Source organism: Oryzias melastigma, linkage group LG6 (assembly GCF_002922805.2).
Source record: "Oryzias melastigma strain HK-1 linkage group LG6, ASM292280v2, whole genome shotgun sequence".
NCBI classification, from domain to species: Eukaryota; Metazoa; Chordata; class Actinopteri; order Beloniformes; family Adrianichthyidae; genus Oryzias; species Oryzias melastigma.
In genome coordinates, this window is record NC_050517.1 from 4563282 (window position 1) to 4570414 (window position 7133).

The window sequence follows — 7133 nt, forward strand, 5'->3', positions numbered from 1 at the left end:
TTCTTTTGCAGATTTTCTACCCTCTAACACCTGAGGTGCTGCCAGTGACACCTAAACGCAAAATCTTTAACATACTGTAATTTTTTAATTGTTAAAAACTTTGTTTTTAACGACCTGTTACAAAAGCATCCTTCTCCGTTGCCATGACGACGATCTCACTGCCTCCTTCTGGTCCCCTGATGGTTTCAAGTGTTCCTTAGTTTCCTCATTACTAAATGGACAATTTCCTAATTCATAGGCTTTACACGTGGTCTCTTTGCCCACACACTTCAGTGAAAAGGAAATCCTTTCTTCCTAACTGATTACACAGAGCAGTTTTAATAAATATATAGATGAGTTTTAGGATTTCCGTGTATAACGGGATGATAATCTGGAAAGACCTGCAGACAGTCAAACATATTGTGTTGTAGATTCTGTGCTGTTTGTTGCCACGCTGAGCCAAACCTTTCCTAGGTGCTAGATACACACCTCCAGGGCCATAGATTGGTACATTTTGTTCAGAAAAGAACAAAAAAAGACGCAGAACATCACATCATCTACTGTGAAACAGATGTGAGATGAACATTAGATTTAATTTTGGCAAAGATGCTTAATGTTCTAGTGGAGAGAAGCTGTTCCTTTCCAGTATCAGATGCTGTACTTGTTCCTCTCAGGTCTGTGGTTGTCACGGTAACCACTAAGCCTCCCAGTACCAACAAATAAACGGGATCTGTGTTTTTCTGTTTTTTGGACTAAGTAAGGATATTTCTTAGTTCTTTGATTTTTCTTTGAAGGGATTTCTTTCAGGTTGGTTCACTTTAAAGATTAATATTTAAAAATGATTATTGGATAAAGAATACAATTAGCTTAGTTGTTTAATATTGTTTTTGCCGTCATGAACTGTTAGGTTAATTTCAGACTTCACCCAACACTGTTAAAGAAGAAAGACACAACCCACGATTAGATTTGCAACAAAGAGCGAGCTCGGAGAGCACACAGGAAGACACAGTTATAGCGCCTCCTATGTACTCTGAGCTTCCTGTGTGATCCGAGGCCTTTTCATTACTAGTTACATCGGCTGCATTTCCTCTATAGGGGAAGGGGTGCAAACAGGTCTGCAGCAACATTTCCATACATGCACAAGACACAGTTGGAAAAACAGCAGTCAAGAAAACGCTTGAGGAGCTAATTCTTTATTTGGTCATCAGTTCTTCTCAGTCACTCTGCATGGAGTTTCCTGTTCAGGTTCAGCATCAGCATCCACAGGAAGTCTTCTGCTGAAAGCATCAAAGCATCTTGCAAAACACTTCAACTAAACTATAAGACAAGAGTAAAACCGTGAAGCATAGATAAAACAAAGCATCTGTGTGATAATATTTACATAGATTCAACATGAACATGTTCCTGTAGTTTTTTTCTCATGATGGAGAATTTATATGAAGAAAATCAAGGTAAAAAAATGCATTTCTGAATATTTATTTAATGTAATTGTTGTGAATCAAGAGCAGATAAAGAAATAAAAGCTTGTAGGTGTGATGTAGAAGCACTGATATATAATCATAATGTATCATAATAATAAAAAAAGCATTGAGAACGCTTTGAAAACAGATCAAAGATGATCAGAGTGTGATTTGACTTCTGCCTTGGGCCCTGTCCTTTCTGTGGCCTCTCTGAACTCTCTCTGGTTGTTGACATTTTCCACTCTGCCTTGAAGGTAGACAGCAAACCAGCTTCTCTGCAGCTTGTTCAACACCCAGATACCTGATCCGGTAATATTCATCAGTTCACTTCCTGCTGCTCTGTGATGTTTGTTCATCCTCCATGCATGTTCACATGTATATTACCACATTAGAATTAATGTTCTTTTTCCCCGTTAACCTAATTCTGAAAACTCATTATGTCTTCACTGAATAAAAAGTCATTACCGGACACGTTTTTAGGTTAATCTTGAGTTTAGCTAATTTTCTAGCATTATGCTAGCTGTTGTGGCAAAATTATACTTTTTTTCTAGTTTTGTATTTAGTAGAGCTGTCAGGCGATTACATTTTTTAATTGCGATAATTGCATTTCCAGAGTTAACTCGCAATTAATCGCACATTAATATGTGGCCTTTTTTAGGGAAAAAATGTGTGCTTCGTGGAATTTAGGAGTTCTACGTCAATTATGAAAACAAGAATGACAAAATTAATAGTTTTCATCAGAAATACTTTATTTTGTAACATTGTATTGAGATAAACTTTCTTAACAATAAAAGGCTGTAACATAAAATGCCTAACAAAAGCCCAAGTGCAAGTGAAGGGCATTTTAAATTCTAAACTTCAATCAACGTTCAGTAAAATAAAATAAAAAACATCAAAAATAACATTTCCATAACACTTTCATGTTCATTTTTTGTCAGGACCAAATCTTTTCCTCCTCTGCTGAACTGCAGTAATAAATGAAATAGAGATTTATCATTTCCAATGAACTTTTGTTTTTTAAAACATTAAAGACTGAGAAAAGCGGGATACTCTGTGGATAGTTTGACAGTCTGTTACTGCCGCCGCGTTCTCTGGCTGCAGCTCGATGCAGCGACGTGTCCAGCGGAGCTCACGGATGAATATGCCGGCAGACAGACCGCTATGCTGGGGCTGGATCAGCTTAAACCTCCAGAACATTTACAACGTCCCCCGGTGCGCTTGCTGTTCGGAACGTCAGGGGTCCGCAGCTCTCGGGACGCGGCGCCGGACGCGAGCCGGTACCACCAGACGTGGTTCTGGACGCGAACCGGAGCCGGGTTAGGGTGCAGGAGCTCTCCAGGTCCCAGCGCCGGCCGGTTTTAGCTCGCAGCTCGGAGGTTGGAGACCCGCCCGTGATCTAGTGAGAGCAGCCGGTGAGTTAGAGGGAGATGAGGGACGCCCACGCGCGGTATGGAAAGGCACGTATGAGAAAATCCGCGATTAATGCGTCAAAAAAATTGTCGGCGTCAAGCACCTGTCAGATTAATGCGTAATTAACGCGACAAATCTGACAGCCCTAGTATTTAGGCTAATTTGGAGTTTAGCTAATATTATAGCATTATGATAACTGTTATGGTAAGATTAGACTTTTTCCCCAGATTTCAAGGCTTATTTGCAGCTTAGCTAATATTTAGCATTATGCTAGCTGTTGTGGCAAAATTAAACATTTTTCTCTAGTTTTGTAAGACTAATTTGGAGTTCAGCAAAAATTTTGAGCATTTTCTAGCTGTTATGGCAAAATTAGACTTTCCCCCCCCAGATTTTTTAGGCTAATTTGCAGTCTAGCTAGTATTTTAGCTTTTTGCTGGCTGTTTTGACTAATTTAGACATTATTCTGTTTTGGGGGGCTAATTAGAGTTTAGCTAACATGTCATGGCAAAAGTAGAGTTTTTTATGCTAATTTGAAATATGACAAATGAAATGAAGGTTCCTGTAATGTGTTTTCGTCCTCCATGCATGTTGATTTCTTCATTATCACACTAGAATTAATATTCTTTTCCTCCCCATTAACCTAGTTCTGAATCCCTGTCTTCACTGAATAAAAGTTATTACTGAACCCAAATGTGCAGGTAACGCCAGCCTTTAACCACGCTGCCGGATGTTTGAATATGGGAACTTTGCAAATGTTTAAACAGTGCACTGATAACATGCTGCTGCACACTTATTTGTGGCTCTGCTAAACCTACATTAAGCAGACTGCCATTATGTTTAATAGCAACCTAGAGCTGTCTGGGAGTCTGTGTGTGTCTGTAAGTTGTTTCTTCAATGGCTTGTTGGGTCTTCTATCTACAATTAACGGTTAAAACTCACAGTTACTGGACCCAACATTTTATTAGACCTTTAACGGTTGTGTTTTGGATTATCTGTGGTCATAATCGCACTTCCATGCAAACATGTGGGCTTTCACTTCAGTAGAACTTCATTTGAAACTTTCATTTTGTAGGTTTTTATGTTAATTTACAGCTGTATTTTAGTGTGCTCTTTCTAGAGTAATAACATGACATTTACAGAGGTTCAAATTGAAAAGAAAACAGAATTAAGGCATTAAAAGATGATAGAATTTGTCTAAATAAACCAACATATGGAGTTTATGGATTACCTCACCAGATATTGACCAAACAGAACCACAGAGAGATAAACAACAGACCTGATCCAGCAAAATCAAAACTACTTTATAAACAAGACAAAATACTTTATCAATACAAGAACTTTCAAAATTCTCCTGGAGTTAAATTGAAATGACTTTGATCTTACTGTAGAATAAGGGAGGGCAAACTACGTCCGGAGGCCGTTGATGTTGTTCACCTCTCGGTACATCCTGTCAGAGGTCGCCACAGTGATTTCTTAAATCATATTGATAACTCTCATTTATCTTTATTTCCCTGTAATTCTGGTCCCTCTCCATAGACGGAGCACTACAAAAACATTGACTTTGTTTAGGTGCAGAAGGTTTTTCATGTGGTGTTGGAGGACTTGTGGTTTCTCTGACCTCCATGTGTGTGTGGACAGTCCTTTCTCTGATCATTCCAACACCAAAGAAATGCAGCATTTCTCTATGTTTCCTTTTTACTTTAAAAAAACATCAATCCATTGGCTCTAAAATGATAAAAGCCACACATTAATGATGTTTGTTTTCAATCAAAATGAAAGCATGTTTTTGTCCACTATGTTATTCCTTTCTCCTAAGAGTTGGGTTACCAAAATGCATCACTCATCTGCTCCTGGTCCGTTTTCCGGCCCTTCTGTCAAATTTTAGAACTCTTTGTGGCCCACAAGTGTGATGATCTGCCCATCCTGCTGTGTAGAATAATGTAGAATAATGAACAGCATCACCACACACGGACTCCACGGTGCAGACCTGCCTCCAGCCCTCTGAACCTGTTTCTCCTCAGTAAGTTCTACACCTGATTTGAATCTTATGTTCACAGACACAACATTAGTGGCGTCTTATGAACACTATCAGATTGAGATGCATTACCCAGAAGGTCACTCTGAGTTGTGTAATAAGAACTGTGTGTTATTTAGGAGACGAGCTGTTCCTGTAAAGTACTGTCAAAGTCAAGGCCCTGGGGCCGGATCTGGCCCTCCGGGTAATTCTATCCGGCCCTCCAGATCATTTTATTTTATTGTTATTAATGACCCGATGTTATCTTGCACTTATTTCTAACTTGTATAATTTTGACAAAATATATTTTTATGTAGAGTAAAATATTGAAAGTTATTTAAGGTTTAAGTTGATTTATTCTGGAATAATATTCCTGCCTTTATATTATTCATAATTATGTTAAAAAGTTACTGTTTTAAAGTTTTAAAAATGGGATTATGCTGTTTTGGATAATTTAGGCTTTTTCTGTTTAAGTTTGTTTTTAGGCTGTTTTTAAGTTTAGCTAATATTTCAGTTACATGCTAGCTGTTTTGGCTAACCAAGGTTTTTTTTGGCTAATTTGGCATTTAGCTCATATTTTGGCTGGTTATCAGCTTCAGTGTTTTCAGCTATCAGCTTTACCATTTTTAGCTATTTTCTTCAGCGTTTTCAGCTATCAACTTCGGCATTTTTACCTATTAATTTCAGCATCTTCAGATATCAGCACTAGCATCTTCAGCAGCCAATTTCAGCTTACAGCATTCACACTAGAATTATTACATTTCTTATGAAAGAGAACAAATGTAATAAGAAATCATTACATTGGTCATCTCAGGGGTGGGGCTATTCAGATCAGCAACAAAAGCCACGCCCCCTCAGAGGAGATTTTGGAAACAGAGGCTTCAGATCAACATGAAAAATGTGTTTTTAAGACATTTAGGTTGTTGGATTTTGGTTAAAAATCTCATTATCATAATTCAAACACTACTGGAAATGTTTTTTTTTAATTGTAATAGGGGGACTTTTTAAAAAGCACCTTCACTCTCTTTAACTGAAACAAGCAGAGATATTAGGAGTTAAAATATGTTTAGTGGTTTGAAATGTTTTTCCCGGTTGTGTGTACTTTCTTCTTAAAATACTAGTAAAAATAGAAAAAACAGATTGTTGATGTAATCTTTCTCAGACCAAGGAAGTCATTTATCAGAGGGGGTTCTGGGCCGAGCAGCGTAAACAGACATGGTGTTTCTGGATGGAGTAATTCCTAGTCTCCCAGTCTCAGTCTATAAATAACTGCCGTGTCCCCATGTTGTCTCACCGTCTCAGTCGGGGAGACAGAGATGGAGGGGGGTTAAAGGGACCCAACCCACGCCGATGACTGCCGCTTTCTTCTCCATATTTGCAGTGCTGCTGCTGAGATAACTCAACTTTTATTTTTGATTCTCCACATCACAGGAATGAGATGATCAGTGTTTACAAAAGAACAGTTACCATCTTCTGCAGCGTTTTCATTGGAGGAAATACAAAGTGACTCCACCAACAAACTTCAGATTTCCTGAAGTTTGCAGGGAATGAACATGAACAGGGTTCCAGGACGTGTGCCTGGTTCTGGTTCTGTGTTAGCAAGAACACATAAACGCACTTTGATTTCCCTGCAGTCAGCTGACATTTAGGTTGTCTTGGTAACCGGAGTGCCCCATCCCAGCAGGAGCAGAGATTTACTGGTGTGGGAACGTGTCCTGTGGCGTGTACCTCTCCTTGTGACCCTGTGGACCTGCTTAATGAGTTTTCCTAAGTCCTCCTCCTCCTATTTTTTTCCCATCCTTCTCTTTTTATATAAACTAGAAATGACTCTTGGAGGATTTGTGTTCTCACATGCAAAGCAAATGACACGAAATAAATACAAATACAGGCAAAACTGAGTTTTCAAAATAATGCTTTTTGATTAAAACATTGTTTTAAATCACCAGGAATTCTAAAGTAAAAACATTTCATCTCATGTAGTCAACTTTAACCCTTCAACACTGGAGCTCCAGTGTTGAAGGGTTAAAGTTGTTCTTTGATTTGTAGGATTTACACATTTGGCTATTTGTCAAAATTATACATTTTTTCAGCATTTTTGGCTCATTTTGAGATTAGCTAGTATTTTAACCTTACACTAACTATTTGTCATAATTAGACTATTTTCCTATTTTTTAACATTCTGCTAGCTGTTTTGTCAAAATTTTGTTTTTCCAGGTTTTTCTTTTTAGCTAGTATTTTAGCATTCTGCTTGCTGTTTGTCAAAATTAGAC